Below are 20,123 nucleotides of genomic sequence, written 5' to 3'. Positions count from 1 at the left end.
CTGCTTTTCTTTTTCTTCCTTTTCCTCTTTTACTCCAGTCATGCACTTGCACACTTTTAGACCCAGGCTGAGCTTTACTCTGACAGCTCATCCATGGTAGAGACTGTTTCAGGCAGATGATCCTCTACTGCTTTGTCCCCACAGTCTGCTTGTTCAGAAGATACTTTACGGTGCTTCATCACTTGGATAAATATCAGGAACATCCTTTCCAGGAAAATCTTGATATTTAGCTCACGGAGTCCATTTGATTGATATTTATGAAAGGAATCATTGAAACACAGAATCATAGAATGGCCTGGGTTGAAAAGGACCACAATGCTCATCCAGTTTCAACCCCCTGCTATGTGCAGGGCTGCCAACCACCAGACCAGGCTGCCCAGAGCCACATCCAGCCTGGCCTTGAATGCCTCCAGGGATGGGGCATCCACAGCCTCCTTGGGCAACCTGTTCCAGTGTGTCACTACCCTGTGTGTGAAAATCTTCCTCCTGATATCTAACCTAAATCTCCCCTGTCTCAGTTTAAAACCATTCCCTCTTGTCCTATCAAGAATGAAAATCCTAATTTGAATTTAAGCATCAGTTTAAGGAAAACTGAGACTGTCATTCAGCTGCAGCTCACTGATTTATGAACTGCACAGATTTCTTCCTTGTCTCAGAGTCCAGACTTAGAAAGTACACAACAGGTGAATGAGACCTCATGAAAAAAGAGAAGATGCTCCTGTACATTTTTATCAAAGTAATGTATTACACAGGAAATCCAGGATTGTTGAAATTTCTTTGCTGGCCTTATAAGTAAGGCAAATAAAGAAGGGAGATTTTTAGGTTACAGTAGATTGCTGCTTCTCTAGAGGACTCTGTATCAAGAAGTGTTTGCTCTGCTGATACTAGATAGCACCATTCATGTTTAATGAAAACGTCAGTTCTGCTTGAAACTAACTTACTGGTTTGTTGCATTCTATTGCACTATACTTTTCGCCCGTAAGATGGAAAGCTTTGATGGAATATCTAACGTACATAAAAGAAAATATCACAATTCCTTTATGTCGAAGAAGATCTCTACAGTAATATCCACTGCAGAGGTGAAAGCCTTACAGGGAGAGAAGTTTCTTAATTTATTGGCCTGCAGAGAATAATTTACTTGGAGATTCACCCGTTTTCTGTCTGGTGGAAATTAAAACGATATCCTGCTGTATCGATCTTCAGCGCAGTGTTTCCGTCACTTGAGATCGGTGGGGAACGATATGAATATGGATGAAAAGGTCATCAGTGTCAGGACGAGCCAGCCTGCTTCCACAGGGTCAACAGGAGGGGCAGCTTTAATTATTTATAGCATGCAAGCCATCAGCTTGAGATTTATATGCTTGCCAGGCATTTTAAAAGAGTAATATTTATTTCTTTGGGGGAAACAGTGGGATTAGCAGCACCACAGGAGTGTAAAAGTCACCAGAAGGAGACCAGCAGAGCAGTATTTTCATGTAGGAGCAGCGGATTGATTACCTGTAGGTTCTTAAAAGATTCAGGATACTTTGAGATAATCTTCTTTAGTCAGCAGGTGCATGAACTCCCGTGTTCTCCACATCCATTGAATCATCTTAAAACCCTGCAAAGTATGTGTGCCAGCTAACTACATGCACATGCTCAGGGCTGTGCTTTTCACCAAAGGTTTGATAAGCAGCTCCATCTGGTTCAGGTAAACAGAGCAATTCCTACTGACACAAGCTAAGGCAAGCCAGGCGTGGATTGTGGTATCGTTTCAATGCATCCAAGCTGGTCTAGATGACACAAGAGTGCAAGGTATTTTCATATTTTCCAGGGTATTTTCATCATGGGAAAGCTAAGTCCTGAAAACATGTGGGTATGTGAGATGATGGGCAGAGGAAGGCAAAGTGATCCCTGGACAAGAACCAGAGGTACCACAATGCCAGCCGTCTGGGCCCTTTCAATACCTATCACTCAGCATGGGTGCTCATCAGGAGATAACAGCGCCATCCGACTGCCACTGTTAGTATTGTTGTGTTGGGGGTGTATTACATTTTCTGCAGGAAAATCTTCAGGAGAAGCAGCTCTCAACTGATTGAGTCTGGTTACTGCAGGCAGGCAGGGCCATGTTGTATTTCAGTGGCCAGGTCACATATTGGAGAGTCTAGAAGCTCTCAGGGAAGGGTGCAGCCATCACCAAACTGCTTCTCCTTTCCCTGGAGTGGAGCAGATTTGTGCACATTTTTTCCCACTGATTTGTGCTTCTCTGTAGCACCAGTTCAGGAGTTCCAGAGCAACAAGGAGGTGTAACACCAGCAAATAGTGCCTCTGGGGAAAAACAGCAAATTTACCACCCATCCCTGCTGGTCACACATGCCTAACAGCCAATTGCTTAAAGATGGGAATGGATTATGCTGCTAAATATCACTGAGGAGGCTGTTGCCAATCCTTTTGCAACACATGACGGTGCAGGGCCTTTTCCATGGCACATCACCTCCCCTCTCTGTCTTGTTTAGCTGCATTTTGCTAAAAGCATTTTGCTTTTAGCTGCAGCCCCTAGCTGCTGTAGGCCAGATTTCTCCTCTTGGGATCTTAAAGAAATGTCCTTGAGCTTTCCACCCACTCACTGTGAGTTGAATTTAAATACAGAGACATTCATTAGCTCTGCATTGTGTTCATTTCTCATTCATTCTCAAGAGTTATCTTCTCCACTCTACATTTTAACATCAGGCGTTTCTCAGTACCTGGGTTTGCATACCCATCACCTCCAACACGTGGTGGAGATTAGAGGAGCAAACACAGCAGAGAGATGCCATGAAGAGGTCCTCCGAGTGGTGTGCTTTGAGACTGGACTGTATACTTTGTACTGTGCATTCAGTTGCTCAGCACTGCTACAGTATAAATCATCATTCAGCCGAACCTAATGTATACCTGGAAAAGATGAAAATCAAATCCCTCCAAGATCCTAGGTAAAGTGGAGAAAACTTCTTATTGGGATTTTAAAAATAAAGGCAATAAAGTGAGGAGGGGCAAGAGATGGTATGGTTAAGGCTGATTGTGTTGTCTGTAATTTCTTTTTTTTGTTATAGCTTGTAATAGCTGAACAAACACACACCAAAAAAAAAAAAGAAATTAAGCAACTTCTTTGCCTCCAATAATCACATTTATAAGAAGCCCTCTTATTAACATGAAGAGAAGATGAACAGGAAATTCTCCAGTGTGTGGTCTGACTGGTCCTGTGATCTGTTGTTCAGCACTGAGCTGATTGCTTGGGACACGTCTGGACAAGGAGAGGAGCCGAGGTTAACCGCGCAGAGCTCCCTGTGCCCTTTCACAGTGAATTCAGCAAAGTTTATGCAAATATATTCTGCACGTACTTGAAGGGAGGGTAAAGAGCAATACAGTGCTGGACTGGTGGGACAAAAGGAATTCTGAAATTTCCAGTTAATACTTGAAAGTGTTTTGAAGAGTGCACTGACCACGTTTGCCAGGTTTCTTTGTCCCTGAAGGACAAATGTCTCGCAGAAGCATGGTTCATGCTTTCTCTCCCCCCATAATGGCCACAATAGCTTTCCAGGAGATGTCATTTCCTGCTTTAAGGTGAAACCAAACCAAAATACACAATAACACCCAGAAAGCCTAGGTTTTAAAATATGCTTTTTGTTTGTCCTCAAAGGGGACAGAATTGGAGATCAAGAACAACAGTGTGATTCCTTGCACGCTGCAGAACCACGCATGCAGTGAACAGGAGGAGGGCACAGCACTTGCACAGCCAGGGCACTCCCAGCACATGAACCTCTGAGTGCCAGGAGTGTCCAGGAAGAGAGCAGTCTGCATGATGTAACCCAACCCACATGAATGGAAGTCGGCACCTTCAGAGCCCTAATCACAAGATCCGGTCACAGACCAACCATAGTCATTAACTGAGAGAGCACTGATGACAGCGGCCATCAGGCACTGCCTCACTGCAGGTTTGTAAGTCTGTGCCATTTCTGAGCTATGTTATCAAAGTTAGCCCATTTTCTTCTGTCTCTGTGCTGCAGCTGGTTAATTTTTTACACTGGAAGAACTTAGAATGGATGGTGCCTAGAAACCAGCTTTTAAAAACATCGGATGAAAAATGCCCGCAGTTCTAAAACAAATTTAAGAATGTCATTGGCTTAAGGAGAGTACAGTGCTGCCTTTCACACTGATTTAAATCTTGAGCTGCAGCCATCTTTGCCTTTAGCAAAATCAATAAGACCATAAGCTGTGTCAGCCATTGCCCATTTCAATCTGAAGTTGTATTGGCATCCAGAAGCAAAGATAGCAGCATCCTGAGAGGCTGCATTCATCTCTGAGCAGCCTTCAGGATTTCACTGCTGCAGCCTTGAACAGTCAGGTCCTAAGGCAGTCACAGGGATTTCAGATAGAGCAGGGCAATAAGCTGCCTTTTGGCTCTGGTTTACATGTAAGCTGGTACTTGTTTCAGAAGCACAAGCATCACAAGGTAGAAGCGGTCAAGTTGTTGATGTTGTTGTGAAGGTGGCTGAGGTGTTCAATAAATATTTTTGCTCAGACTTTGGAAACAAGAAGAATCACGCACTGATGTCATGAGGAGACAATGCACTTTCCATCCCATTAGTAACCAAGGAGGCTATTAGACAGCATTACTGGGGATAAACATTATTACCTTAACAGGTCCGTGCAACTGTCACCCTCGGAGCCAAAGTGAATTGGCTCAAGAGATCTCTGCTCCTCTCTCCCACTTCATCTTGGAGGACTTCAAACATTTTACAGGATTGGAGAAATGCTGCATTTGGACAAACTAATAAAAAAATAACTATGGCAGCTAAGTCATTCTAAACCAGTTAGCATAGCAGTTCTGGGCGAAGAAGTCAGCAAATGAAGAGTGTAAATAACAGAGGTCAACGTGATTTCTGGGGAAAAAAGTCTTGTGAAAGAAGCTTGATTTTCTATTTTCATGCAACTAGCGGTTTGGCTGATAACAGCAACCAAATAGATACGAGACATTTGCCTTTTGTAGACTGTGCAGTACTCTCACTATTATTTACTAGTTGTGGCAGCAGCTAATCACTTAGGAAGTAAGTGAATTAAGAACTGAGTAACTGGCAAATCTAAAGTAAAAGGTAAGGAGTTGGCAGGAATCAGAAGCGCAGCCAGGTTCTGACACTGCACCCAACATGGACTTCAGTTGAAAAATGACGATGTCACAGTTTGTAGGAGTCACTGCCAAAAGTGGTTTCTACCACCACCACCACCTCCACTGCAACTGGCTTGGCCTGGGCCCCAACTGGAAAAATATGACTGGATGGCTGCTCCCATACGCGAGATCTCTCCCAGCTCAGGCAGAAAGAAGGAGTGCCGTGACCCAGCTGCAGGGACCCATGGGAGAGCTCAAAAGGCACAGATTTTGGAAGTCAGAGTTTTAGTCATCAAAACAGTCATGCTGGGAATATTTAGCACAGCTGAGTGCTTCGTCCGAGTTCTGGCAGTTTTGGCCGGGTAGCTTAAAAATAGAAAGCTGGGAAGTAAACATGGACATGTCAATGTCCTTACAAAGCAAGATTTCACATCCCTGAGAACTTGGGCTTCAAATTTCTCTTCTGGCGTAGGGAGAAAGGCAAGGAAATCTTTGAAAACTCTCATGGAATAAGAGTAAATCCATGGAAATCTATTTATGTTAGCAGAGGGTCTGACTGTGCGCATTTATTCTGCTCTGTGTAATTAGCACCATTGCCTCCTGGTAATTATTTTACTCTCCATGAAGGATTACACAGCCATTAACCTGGAAGGAAGAGAAAAAGAAGAAGTAGGGGCATGTGGGAAAGACTTTGAACACCAGATTCATTCACTGGTTAGGAACAAAAGAGCGTATTTAGAAGCTTAATTAATGAAAAGTCTGTCTCAAGGCAACTGCAGCTTACTACTAATAGATATCATGAAAAATCATCAATTCACTGCTGCAAATGAGGGTTTGCTGGCTCCAGACTGTTGAACAGGGTTCTTCCCTCTATGCTTCTTTGCAATCTAATGGTAAGTGATGTCCAGAACTGAGTTTTCCTGCAGGCCTGTATGCAATTAGTGTGATTTCTTGGCACTGAATGCTAATGATTCACCTGGATTGAGTCACACATGAGGCAATGTGGCTCTGGAATTCTTCCCGCTACAACCGCTGTGCTCAGCAAATCTGGGAGGTGAGTACAAAGGATCTTGCAACTGCTAAGCCTTCTAGGGAAAAGGAGAGGCTTAAGAGGAGTTCAGCAGTCACCTGCACTGATCACAGCCATGGATTTTATAAATCAAATCTCCTCTGCTGGAGAAAAGTAACTTCTGGGTATCCAAGATTTGAAGGGAGATGCCATAGGTAGAAGGCTGAGCTTGGGAACAGCATGGGTGTTGGGAAGGTATCACGGAGCTCCACAAAACTGAGAGAAGCCAAGGAGCAAAGAGCAACAGAGGAGAGGTTCCAGAACCCGCCCTGCTGCATCAGCCATGGGGCAAATGGCACAGGCCTGGGGATAGGCAACAGCCCATTTGGAAAGAAGACAGGCAGAGATGCAAAGAAGGCAGGGGAGGCATCGCTTGGCATTTGGGGAGCATAGGGGCAGCTTGTGCTGCAGGTGGCGGTGCCATGAAGAACAGAGTGAAAGAAAATGCAACATTCTTAATGTGATGCTGGTTTTACTGGGCAGCTGAGGCTCTGTTGTTCTCAGCAGGGTGCGATGGGAAGTGGCACAGGGTTGCAAGATTTTCCATCGGTGTGGATGGATAACTCCAGCAGCCCCTCCCCTGCCCACTGTTATGCAGCAGCACTACAATCTAGATCAAGTATTTATTAAGAGGCTTTTTACTGGGCAAATTACACATCACTGGGCCCCACCTGTGGGCATTTGTGACGTATGGTTGTTGCAGTGTCCCTGCTATCCTCAGTGCCTCAATGACACCACTGCTGGTATAGGCTGAAAGCTGTCTGTGTGCTCTTTGAAAGTGGGATTGCAATGGGTTACCCAGAATATGTGCATGGGGCAGGGCAGGAGGTGAGCAATCAGCCTGAAGAGTCCATGAGTGAATATTCACATACATGCCCAACACACTGAAGTGTTCCTTTGTATGCAGGAGTGCATTAGCTCATCACATCGAGCAGTCTGCAATTGACTTAACAGCTGGAACAGGCGGATGACATGAACATTTCTGCTTTGGTTTTCAAGATCTGTGTTGCTTGAACCTGTTTATCCTGTGTCTAGCTCCATGATCTGATTAAATCAAAAGTCAGCAAAAGGATTAAGCTCAAAATTATGATGTTTGCCCAGCAGTTCTCTTTAAGGTATCGAAATAGCTTGCCTATAAAAAGCTGTACATGTTTTTTTTCCCAGAGCTACTTTCCTTGCCTTGTATGATATGCCCAGTATATCCCAGTATATTGGCCTTCAGGGGCATAGATGGCATCTTGGCCATCTTCATTTGGCCATATGTTAGTGCATCCAGGGGAGGAAGGTGTTCAGATGTGCAGGTGAAGCAGGCAGATCTCCTGCTAGGTCCCGCCATCTTGTTGACACAGATGGCATTACTAGGGTTTCTGAAAATAGAGGGTTACCAGTGGTTACTGTAAGACACCTTTTCCCTTCCTGTCTTTTCCTCAGAAATAGCTAAAGAAAGCTGGCCTCAGTTAATGGGCCCGAGGCAGAGATAGGATGGAGGGCTTTAGCCCAAATGACTAAGCCCTAAACAAAACATAACTGAGGGAAAATGGGTTTCTGAGAGGAAGTTAGAAGTAGCAATGCCAACCTCACCTCGAGAAGGCATTATGTCAACCAAGCTCATCATTTTGTGGTTTCAGTCCTCTGCAAGGTTTGTAATAGGCTGTGAACTTTTTCCCTCATATTCTTGATCACATCAAGAGATATCCTTAATTAGAAAATCATTTGGACAGTGCCTAGGTGAAATAAGGGATTTAAAGACTCTCTCGTAGTTAATGTGGTTTCTAAGTCCCTGCTTTTGCTATGATTCCTTCAGCTGTTTTAACACTGGTTCTGCACAGAGCAGCTTATGAATAGCACAATTGTTAGTTTTAAATGAAAATATATAAATAATTGTATACATCAATGCATGCAAAATCAAAAAATAAAATTAAAAAAAACCAACCAACCTGCCAAACAAAAACAAAACAAAACAAAAACCACATGGAGAATCTTTAAGAATATGAACTCTAATTTTTGAAAACTAAATAAGCTTATTGTAATGCAGTTCACCAGTATGAAGTGGTATATGAGGTGGTTTATGCCTGTCTGGCTTTCTTTTCTTCTAAAAATGAATACTAGAATTGTTACAATCTCTTTTATACTGAAAGTAGTGCCTTTGTGAAGGATGGAGATGGATGAGCAATTCTCTCTTGTAGTGATGCCAGTATAATTAAAGAGGTAGAAACAGGAGTGGAAATTGCTTCTTCACATGAATGATTGCATCAGGGATGCAATACAGAGGTGAAAGAAAAGCAGGGAATGCCTTAAGGTTGGCCCTCTTGTGACCGTCACACCTGCTGTGGTATATATGTAGATGGTCAGCCCCTTTCAGATCAATCACTCAAAATTGCCTTATTTGATTTTTTTTACCGTTCAGTATTTCACATTCATCTCTTCAAAGCCAAACGCTCTCAAATTTCAGGTCCTTTTCCCTTTATTTCAGGTCCCCATTTCCCTTTATTATGGACTTCTTTGTGTGCATTACAAAGCTTAGCTGCCTCCCAGGTTCTGGCTAGTGCTCTGCTGTCCTCAGGCAACCACATCTCAAAACCTCAAATATAAACAGCTCAGGCTCTACCTTGAGAACACTCTTTCCAGTACTCATCCCTACAAGGAGCACATCCTTCCAGCCCCAAGAGTTAGAAGCTGTCTACTTCCAAACCAAAATCCCTTGTGGGACAACCTGGCCCCACTGATCCTGGTGTCACCACTGAAGCAGAAAACCAATGCCTGCACTCTCCACAGTGCATAGCCCCACAGCACAGCATGGTCAGACACACAGCTCCAGCCCTGTCAGATCCAGTTTGCCCAACTGCTGACTGTCTCTGATCTCTTTTGCTCAAGAAGCAATGGTGGAAGATCATATGCTATGAAGTACTGGAAATCATCATCTTTTCTCTTCCCACTGGGGCCGCTGCTCCACACTGTGGATACTCCTTGCTTGTGTTAGTGCTAAATTCACAATAGACACATAAGGAAATACAATCAACAACAACAGCAACAACAACAACAGCACAAAACAAACAAAAAAACACACACCTTCAATGTCAGGACTGCTCCCTTTGGTGGCCACACCAGCCTCCTGAGAGAAAAATCCTCTTTCATTGCCTCCTATATTCATCTTCCTTTCACATACAGAACCAGGTTGAGCAGAGCATCCCAGACGAAGTCTCACCAGCTTCTGTACCTTCATGGCCTTCATCCTTCCTCATATCTACTGGAAACACATCCTCACCCCTTACATCCACAGAGTAAACACACCACCATCAGCACCATGCCATGTTGATGAGTCTTGGACCTCCTGCATGTGGATGAAGCACTGAGGTCTTCCCAGTCATTCCTAAGTGTCAGTGACCTGTTTCATGGCCAAAGCTCCATTGTTACTCTGTGAGCTCATGCTCAGAGCAACTAAATTTGATCCTCTTCTTCTGCCATTCATGCTCCACTAGGACATGCAAGCTCTCCCTCTCCACAGCCATTTTCCACCTTCCTCCTGTAGGAAGAGCTCCAGCAGCTTTCTCCCAATGCTAGTGCCTTCCTCACTGCTCACATCACCCTGGCCGGTTCCTTACGCCATCAAAACACTCCTACTAATTCCCACCTTAATGCATAATTTCCTGTATGGCACTTTATCAACTGCCCTGGGAAACAAGGTGGGTACATGCTGTACATCTTATCTGGAAGATCAGTTCTATCAAAGAAAGCTAACAGGTTAGGCTGGCATGGTTGACTTGGGGTAATGTTATCTCATCTTCTATTGCTTCCATAGTGATAATTGCTCATTTCTTCAAAGTTTCTTTCAAAGCCTTTCATTGCATTGAGGTAAGATTAATCTAACCGGTGGCTGTCCTGAGCTCACCTTTCCTCTCTACTTGTTTTAACTTTGTACACAAATGCTGTGTGTTATTTGCCATAATATTTGCTCCAGATTAGATCATGTGGGCTTTAAACCTTCTCTGCAGAAGTGTTTAGCTGTGTTTTGATGCATACTTTTAGCAGAAAGTAATAACTATGAAGCAAACATACAGTGCTCAAGAGCACACAGAGTCATGTTTTCTGAAGACTTTCTGCAAAACGAGCTGGCCAGAGGAAACCTTACCCATGACTTCACTGGAGAAAGGAGTAGTTTGCTCACTGAGGAAAGCCAAAGCACAATGGCACAGTGGGGTGATGAAGGAAAATATGGCATCACTGTCCAGGACTTGGAGAGCAGGATGTTGTTATTGGCCATGTATCTGTCCACCTAAAATATTTATACATCTCCCCATCATCTTTTAATTGAGCACTCGGCAGCCCTTAATGGGTTTATTCTCTTCTGAGGCAGGGAAATTAACATTTTTCACTTTACAGGATAAAAAGTAAGGCATGGGGGGGACTAGATTCATGCCATATAATACCATATTAACAAACATATACATAATAGCCTGTAATGGCTATTTTAAAATCTTTAGCTGTACTCTTTATTATGCACTGTTTCTTTGCAGTGTAACAAAAATAAAAGTGACCCAGTGTGGGAAAATGGCTTACAGTAACCAAACGTGTGGAGCAGGTTTTTGTGGCAAAAGAAAGAATCTCACAACCTCAGTGGTGCTGTAACTTTTACCTTTGCTAATTAGCAAAATGTATTTGTAGTCAAAACGCACCCCTTACAGGCATTAATCTGTAAATACATAATATGCATTTAAACTCATTTTAAGATGTTTCTCTGCAGTAAGCCTTTCATTTTTAATGCGTTTGAACACTTGTATGCATTTACCATTATAAAATGGATGATGCTCGGTGTTTCATTGGTGAGAGCTACACAACTGTACCATTGAAAGGCTTGGCCCCACAAGGTTTTTGGTGCTGCTAACTCATGCTGAAGCCATACTCCAACGTTAGCAAGCACTTACCATCTGTGTTTGCACTGCTTCCTTCGCTAACACCTTGTGTTGCCACTTAGCACAAACTCCACAAAGGATTTTGGTCCTTTACTCTATTTTTTAATTATTATTTTTGCAAACAGGCAGGGAACCTGGAAGTATTACCTTAGATATGCACTAGAGGATGCTCTTGGGTCATCAGTGAGAGACAAGCTGCTTCCTCCTGTTCTCAACCTGCAGTGGCTCAAGATGTTTTCCGGGCTCAGAAGGTGTTTCACGGCTTAGACAGTACTCTGAGGCTTAGAGGAGATAAGAACAAATGTTCACGTAGTGTAATGTAAATGATAAAGTAGTGACAAAACCTCCCCCTCCTTGCTTGTGCAACCGTATTACTGTTCAATATAAGTAGTACATGTTTAAAGTCTGCCTACATTCAGACAGGAACATGGACAAGCCCAATTGTTTGTTTGTTTGTTTGTTTGTTTTTCTAATCACCTATTGATTATACATTACATGGGATGAGTTGTATTTTGGCTGGAGCATGGAGGGCAAACGTCAGCTAAAGGCCATTTCTAACCTTGTCTGGCTGTCACTGTTAGTGCTGAGAGCAAGGAAGAAAGGACAGGAGGGGATCTGGGTGGCTCTGCACAGTGCCAGGAGGGGAATGGCTCATGTGGAGGCCAGCAGGATGTCAGCACACACACACTGAGCACCTGAGTGATCCTGATTGTTTTATCTAAAAGCACCTTTTTCATCAAGCTGCCTAATTTTACAGTATGGAAACGGCTGCAGTGCATTGGAACAAATTTGGTGTAATGGAACACCTGCATGCAAATGCAGGCTGTCAGGTGAGCATCGAACTGAGAGTAGAGAAAGGACTCCAAATGAAGGCCTTGTCATTTCTGGGGGAGCTGGAAAACCCAGGGGGGATTTTTGTTTTTAAAGAACAGATCAAGTTTTTTCAAAACAAAAGACAAAGGAAAACCCACCACAAAATGCCACGCTGATTTCATCATGAGGCGACATGAGGAGGTTGTGACTGTAATAACCACTCTGAAACTCCAGCCTGGGTGGCTTCTGAGGGAACAGAGCTTATGAGGCCATAAGAAAACTCTCTCAGGAGCAAGGAAGGCTTCATCCTTCACTCTCAGCACTCCATTCAGCAGAACTCCTTTCAAACACAAACCTCCTGGGCTTGGAACCTGCGTGAGAGACAGACAGATCATGAGGAAGGCCCTGTGTGAAGCGCAGGAGCACACACTGGGTTATACCACATCCCTGGAGATGCACAGGGAAAGCATCCCAGGGCAACATACACCTGTCTCACAAAGCTCCATGGAGACAGAGCTCAAACAGCTCTCCTTCTTCAAGCAACACAAAGGCAAACCAGAGATCTAATCAACATGGCCTGCTCAGGCTGGGACAATTGCACAAAGAGTCATCAGAGATCCTGAGGTAGGAGCTGCCTTCTCATCTCCACCAGACATCTTAGGGCAAGGGGTAATAGTTTACACTGAAAAGAGAGTAGACAAGATTTAGATTTAGATTAGATGTTAGGAAGAAATTCTTCACTCAGAGGGTGGTGAGGCCCTGGCACTGCTGCCCAGAGAGCTGTGGGTGCCCCATCCCTGGAGGTGCCCAAGGCTGGATGGGCCCTGGGCAGCCTGAGCTGGTGGGGGGCAATCAGCCCACAGCAGGGGGTTGGAGCTGGGTGGGCTTTAAGGTCTCTTCCAACACAACCAATTCCATGATTCTATGATTCTATGAACTCATTTGCTCCCTTAATAAATTCACAGATAAAACTAGTTCTTTGTGGCACAGGTGTACCCCCAAGGAGGACAGCGACATTAGCTGTGCCACTGCTGAAATGTCTACACCTGGAAAGTTAGTGCTGCTGAGTGAGCCACTGGTAGGGAAAACAATTATAACAGCAGACTAACAGTATAGCTTGTGGTCATGGTGCTCACCTGGGACTGCAGGTTGCAATTCAAGACCTTGCTGTGGTCCAGAGAGAACATACATTGCTCAAATCGAAGTTGAAACTTCTGCTCTGGACCTCAGAATCCTGTTGTGTGTTTGAACCTTTTTCCTCAGAAAATCTGTTTTCCATATAAATGCCCCGATACCCTTTCCTCCCCCAGAGACATGCTAAATGTTTGGTGTAAGCAGCTCCATGTGGTAACAAATCCCAAAGGCTAATTGTGTGGAAAAGCATTTCCTTTCATCAGTTTTAAATTTTCTGCCTTTTAGTGTTGACTGCGCCCTTTCCCTTGCATCATGGGAAAGCAATGCTCAATGCACAGAGCTGGAAAGGGCCCAAGACCACCGATTCATTCTGTGAAGACCAGCGGGCTGCCAGCAGCCTTAAACAACTGTTGATCACCAACACCAACAAATTCCAAACAGATTACCAAAAAAGGACAAGGCCAAAACCCATTTCTGGGCTATAAAAACAGATTCCTCCAACGGCTGTTACGGTGAGTAATTCAGCTTGTTTGCAGATGACAGGCAGAGCGGAGCTGTCAGTTGCTGGCAGAAGGAAAACATGCAAGCCCTCAGAAGTTGTGCAGTTTTCCTTTATTTTGCCTGAGTAGCTGCTAACATCACAAACAGCTTTTCTGAAGAAAACGCCAGATCTATCCTGTTTTACTTTGGAATGAAGCAACAGTTACTCAAAATTTCCCAAGCATCAACTTCAGGCTGTATTAGCAATGAGAAGATATTTCTTTCCTTCTCCCTCCCTAACTTGTCTTTCTCTTCCCAAGAGTCTGCAGCCTGCTGGCTCTGAGGGCACCTTGGGAAAAGGCAGACTAGCAACACCAAGCATCCTACCACATCAGACCTCCATTTGCTTTCATTCCTGAAATAAGGCAACTTGAAAAAGCCAAACTGAAAGGCAGGCCAATAAGTCACATCAGTGTGCTTTCTTCTCCTCATTTCCATGTGTGGCACCTGGCAATGAACCCATCTCTTCCAGTTCCACTTCCCTTCTGTACGCCTGGGACTGTGTGTGCCAGGCAGAAAGGCCAGCATCACATGCTGGAATGAATGCATGCAGCCCAAATTGAAAATCTGGGCAAGCAGGTGGGGCAGAGGATGTCTCTGTGTGCAAATCTCTGCTCACCTTCCTCCCCACACAGGGATGCAATGACTGGCTGGCAATCATAATAAAAACATAAGGAAAAATTAGGCATTACCACCCAAATCTTTTGCTGTGTCAGTGCACAAGGTAATCCTAGAGCAGATTAGTCAGCAGCTTCCCGCTATCCTATAATCCCATGCATAAACTCCACTATTCTAACATCGCTGTTCCTACAGCCCATATCCTCAGATAATCCACTGCTGCTGTGTTCCTTTCTCTGGGAAGATGTGGCATGAGGGGGATGCTCTGGGCTGAGGCAACTCCCCATTTATTGTCTGTAGATTGTCTGTAAACAGAAGGGTTGAAAAGAAGTCAGTACAGATAGTATCTGTCTACCACACAAGAAAAGGTTTGCTTTCGTTTAAGTCAATAACATCAGCTAAACTGCTCAGCAGAAATTTCTTCATGGCTCCCTTATTCAACATCCTTCAGTAAGAGAAAGCACAGTGGTGATTTTTGTAAGTTTATGGCCAAGAAAACATAACCAGGTTACAATAACATGTCACCTACATCACCATGGGGACAATGTTGAAGTTGTGGTTGGCATGGAAATATCAGTATGGATTCTGGGGCAAAGTAAAAGAAATAATTACACTTTTAGCTATGTTGTATCACCATAGATGGAAGTAAGCATATTGCAAAAGTCAGTCATCAGAGACTTTTTGCTGTTTCTGAGAGGTTCTTTGGCTACTGAAGTTTGAAAATATTCTCTTTTTCATTAGTGAGAGACGGATTGGCTGAATTCTAGCTTTGAATATGATCTCCTTGTCCAACTGTTCCAATTTCTTCAAATGAAATTCTTCAGGGTTAAAAACAAAATCCTACTTCATCCATCTTTGCAGTTATCTTTGCTTGAAAAAAGCTCCTACTTCAAGTTCAACATGAACTTCTTTGTACACGTCCCACACACACTCAGATGGGCAGCTATGCGTGTTCATAACCTCAGCAGTTAAAATTTTGTTTAAATATACCCTGGTTCAAGGAGTTCCAGAGCAAGCCAAATGTGTTGCCTGCTGTACACAGCCTTAAAAGCAAGGTCCGTTTGCATTCGTGTGTCATTAAAGACAATATTGACGAGCCAGTGAAAGGTAGAAGTGGAGCAAGGCATCAAACACTTGAAAATAATCCAGGGACAATTCTATATTGAGAAAAGAGCCGCCCTACTCTAAAGAAGCAGAAAAAGAAGTTGAAAACAGCAGCAGAAGTTCGAGCAGATGCCAGGGCAAAGGCAGGGGGTGAGATACGGGAAGAAAGCGAACTACAGGTTCTGCTTGCTGTCAGCTAACGCCAGCTGAAGGCACACAGATAATTTTCCCATCCCGGTTTATTTCCCTTTCTCTCTGCTTATGATGCAAGCACATATTGGCTTGATTTTAAACAAAACCTGAACTGCATAAAATGAAGTTCCTCAAATTGTCCTGAGAAAAGAGGGACGAGGATATGAAAACCAAATATTTATACAAATCTTTTCTTTGGGAGTGTGGAAGTGATTGTACTACTTTACTCTCAATATTACTACTTTGTACCTCCATGGGTTAAACTTTGACCAGACACAGACTGAGAAAGAGAGAAGAACTATGTTCTGTTAACAGTCATTTCGAAGATATCTTCCATTTAACTTTCATTCTGCTTTTTCTGTTTCCTTCCCAGTGCTTTTTCCCAAATCCCTTCTACAAAGAGGCCTGCACTCAGACACCCTGATACAAAGGTGAGGAGCTCCCCTTGCCATGCTAACAACTATCTGGAGCACAGAGGCGGGCTTGTCTCACTTCAGCTGGTTGCACACACACAAGGTCTGAAGTACTGCAGAAGGAATCTTGTGTGATTTTTCAGGGATTAAGAGGCAATGCAGAAAACAGCACATCAAGATCCTTCCATGACCCAGGTTTTCCTCTCCCACATCCCACGCAACAAATGCTCCAATGCCCTCAATTTGGTGTCTGTGTCACCAGAGGGCTCCCATCCTGGTATCAAAGTGGGTCTGTGTGATTGGCAAGACCTTGCTCCATCAATCTACCACATGCAGAGACCAGTCCAACACAGACACAGCTTTCTATGGGAGATCATAGCATTACAGAAGTAACTTGAGCATTATTAGCCCTATCACTGTCAAGAGACAAATGCTTTCTGCTATTTACCCCTCAAACTTTGGTCAATATTTACAGTGTTGTCCTCAGTGCATTAGCAAAGACATTCACTCACATTTGCTGTCTGCCAAAAAGCGAGTTAATTTAGCTCAGTGTTACAATCCAAAGCAGTTTGAGTCATCTACATCCCCGGCTATTGGTGTCCAGACAGACACCACATCCATCCACACACACATTAATAAAGGTGCAAAAATAGACCTTCAGTTCCTCTAGACCTGAAATAACATATCTGATCCCAGGAAAGCAAAAGAACTGAGAGAGAGGAATGACCTTGGCTGAGGAGCTACAACGCAGGTTTTCTTAATGCATCCTCAAGTGGTGGTGGCCAAGTCTTCCTGCTGTTCTGGGGAGGGGACACCAGTGATGCTCCAGCAGGGCCAGCACTGCCTCCTCACCCAGACCTCGGTACCAAGGAGTGATGGATCAATTATTCATCAGCTAAAAGGCACACTTCTATTACAGCAGATGTTTCTCCGAATGTTTGACACTGCCCATTAACTCACCCTTTAATTTTAATTGCTTAACTAATGGCTATAGTCAAGGTTAAATGAGTTTAAATCTTCCTTCTTTTCTTATGCTGCTTAATAAAAAGATACCATCTGATCTAAAGAGAAAAAAGGAGGAAGAAGGAGCTGAAGCAAGTATAATCTTTGACAGGATACAAACAAATAGCCAGTGAATGCTCCATGAACACAGCACTCAGACCTGGTTTTCACTACATCAGAGGAATGATGGAAAGTTGCCTGTGGCTAAAGGCAGCCATTAGTACTGGGGCAGGACCCTGGCTGCACGAGGGCAGGACACATCACCTTCCACCTGCTTGAAGCCAATAGGGAGAAGAAGCTCCTGCTCAGCAAGGTAAGAAGCATTTGTTTCAAACCAGCTGATTAGGTGGCCTCCAAAAGTTATGTGAGTAATTCAAGCCTATGGGTCACATTGATGTTTTTCCCCTGGTTCCTCCTGCACGTATCTACAGCCCATCTGAAGAGCAGAGCTGGTGGGACAAACAGGAAAGGAGCTATTGCATAAGAAGTGCTGGGCTGCAGGACAGGGAACGTCTGTCCCAGCCTTGCTGTTGCGATCACATTCTTCCAGCTGGTTGCTGCGCTAGCTCTGTACCAGGTGAGAGCATGCAGCTGGTGCTCAGTGTCCTAGAGAGAGGGTAAGCACACCAATTTCTGCAGCATACATAGCTGTGCTTTTGCTATCTGCCAAGACAATAAATACCATGCATTTTGTCTCTGCAACTCGGTACCCCCCAGGAATAAGCAATGTAGGTGCTGTGAGTGCCATAAGAAGAACACACCTTTCCCCTCACTGCTCCCTCAGCAAAGACAGCAGCCGTGGCAATCCCACCCAAGGAGGAAAACACAAAGAGGCATCCTGCAGGGGCCACATCACAGAGCAGGAGACTTTCTCTCAGCAGAGGCAAGCACAAAGCTACCTTCAGTGTCAAATTCTTTGACATAACTCAAGGATACACTCACAGTGTTTCTAGCAGGGTTTGTCTGAAAGGATCTCATTTGACCACATCAGGTCTGCCCAGAGAAAAACCTCACAGTGTAAATAGCAGAAGTGAGGCAGTGCAGACAAAGCTGTTCCCCAGCCCAGGGAGCAGCAACTCAATCGCACACCCATCCCAGAGGGGACTGGACAAACGGTCAAGGAAAACATTTTTTCTCAGCATCCTACCAGAATAAGAACACGAGGGAAGGAAAGAGGAAGCAGGCAGAAGAATAAGCTATTTTTTTCAACATAGAGGAGAAAAGGAAACATATATCTTTCCTTTCTGTCTTTCTTTCCTTCCTTGTATAGAATCATAGAATCATTAATGTTGGAAAAGACCACTAAGATCATCTAGCTCAACCATCACCACCATGCCCACTAACCGTGTCCCTTTTTGCTCCCTTTTCAAAAGGTGAGGGATCACAGATTGATGCACACCATACTCCAGGTTGTTCTCGCCCTTTGGTACCTGTTGGTCTCGATACTTGTCTGTTTTTTGTGAAGAATTTGGAGACTGGCATGTGCATGGGCACCGCACCAGGACTAATGAGGCAAGAGCCTGATCTCAGCTTGGCTGGTGCAGCTCAAGCTCAGTTCAAACATTACACCCAACCCAGGCTCTGGCACCATGTTCCCACTTCGGCTGCACCATAGAATCATTAAAGGTGGAAAGACCGCTAAGGTCATCTAGTCCAACCATCAAACCACACAGCCTCTCACTCAGGTTCCACAAGTCCAGTCCCCACTTTGAGCAAACACATTACAACCGGCTACCTCACTGCAGTCATGCATTAGCTGCTGCTACGATCACAACCTGGAGCAGGCCCAGGCCTCCATTTCCACATGGAAAAAGGGAAAACCATTAAGGAACATCAGCCTGTCCTCCATTGCCATATCAGTTACATCACAGCTGTTAAGATCAGGGCTGCCCACAGTTAAACATCCCTTTCATAAGATCACAGAATCACCAAAGTTGGAGAAGACCTCCAAGATCATCTAGTCCAACCGTTCACCTATCACCACTATTTCCCACTCAACTACGTCCATCCCTCAACCAGAAGCAGCTTAGCAGAGGAGAACACCCCCTCATTCCCCTTAGAATCTGCTTCACCCCAAAATGGTACCAAGGAGCTGAGAGCTGCTGACCTCCCAGCTCTGCGTGCAGCAGGCGCTCCTCTCAGCCTCATCATTTCTTCCCAGCTAAGCAATCACAGAGTGGAGCGAGGCTCTCTACTTTAGTTTCTAAACTGAAAAAAAAATAAAGTTCTTAGGTTTTTTGGTGTTTTTTGTCTTTTTCCATTTTTTTTCCTCCCCCAAGCAGGCTCACGAGGACATCCACTCATTTGCTTTTGGCTCCAGCTCAGCAGCGTTCAGTAGTGACAACCATCAATCCTGCCAGACAGCCGCCAGCACAGGCTGCTGGGAGTGGGCGATCTCCATTTTGCAGCTCTGCTGCAATGTGCGTGCGGCTCTGGGCGGGCTGGCGGGCAGCCAGGCGCTCGGCATCGCCCTCCCACCCGGAGAGGTGTCTCAACAGAGCGCGGTGCCAACCATGCCCATCCTGCAAATAGAGGCAGCAGCATGGCGGGGCTGCTAATCCCATGCGTTTCGGTGTCACCAAGTTCGCCGGTGAGATTTTTCCACCCACTAAGCGGTGCTGAGTTTAGTTCTATGGATGGCTCAGTGCAGGAAAGGGGAAGGCTGCACGAAGCACTGCCTTCAGCTGGCAATTTCAAGGTCCAGCCGAGGGCGTGCTACCAGCTTGCCCATACCCTTTGGTGAAGATCAGATTTCGGAGTGCAGACTGGAGGATTTCATTCTTTGTTCTTGAACTCATTCTTTCCGTCGCAGGGTCCAGTGGAACGTAATCTCTCCAGATGCCAGCACCTCTTAGGAAATTGTAATATAGCAGCTATGCACTCTAAGTGGCTTATTCATACACAGAGACTAGCAGTATCCTTAGGGGAACGTTTAGAAATGGTGCGCAGTGATGCGATCCCAGCACAGGCAGGCTTTCCTTCAGCAGAAGCTCTGTCCCAAAACCACGGTTGTTTTCAAGAGGAGCAGCAGAGCTTGCATTTTGCATTTTCCTCTCAGTTTGTTTAAAGTGTTTTCTTGCTGTTTAAAGCAACCAGCGCTTCCTTCCTGGGAGGGAGGCAATGCTTTTAGGGTTACTGTAAATAATCAGAGCCAGAACAATTGGCTGAGTAAATTATCCTGTCTGCTGACACTAACAGGCTCCATC

The 20,123-nt window shown here is 44.6% G+C and overlaps 1 long non-coding RNA gene across 2 annotated transcripts; it reads left to right on the top strand.

The window, feature by feature from the left end:
* Positions 1–5,252: 5,252 nt before the first annotated feature.
* Positions 5,253–19,140, top strand: LOC121110849. 2 transcript variants are annotated; one of them, XR_005860112.1, is made up of 5 exons: positions 5,253–12,538; positions 13,334–13,560; positions 15,876–15,933; positions 17,030–17,230; positions 17,349–19,140. It is a non-coding gene; the product is annotated as an uncharacterized LOC121110849 (long non-coding RNA). The 2 variants fall into 2 exon arrangements; XR_005860111.1 differs by having other exon boundaries at positions 16,965–17,230.
* The last annotated feature ends 983 nt before the right edge of the window (positions 19,141–20,123 follow it).

Source organism: Gallus gallus, chromosome 5 (genome assembly GCF_016699485.2).
Source record: "Gallus gallus isolate bGalGal1 chromosome 5, bGalGal1.mat.broiler.GRCg7b, whole genome shotgun sequence".
NCBI classification, from domain to species: domain Eukaryota; kingdom Metazoa; phylum Chordata; class Aves; order Galliformes; family Phasianidae; genus Gallus; species Gallus gallus.
Note: the sequence above shows the minus strand (reverse complement) of the source record. Positions and strands in the feature narration are given on the sequence as shown.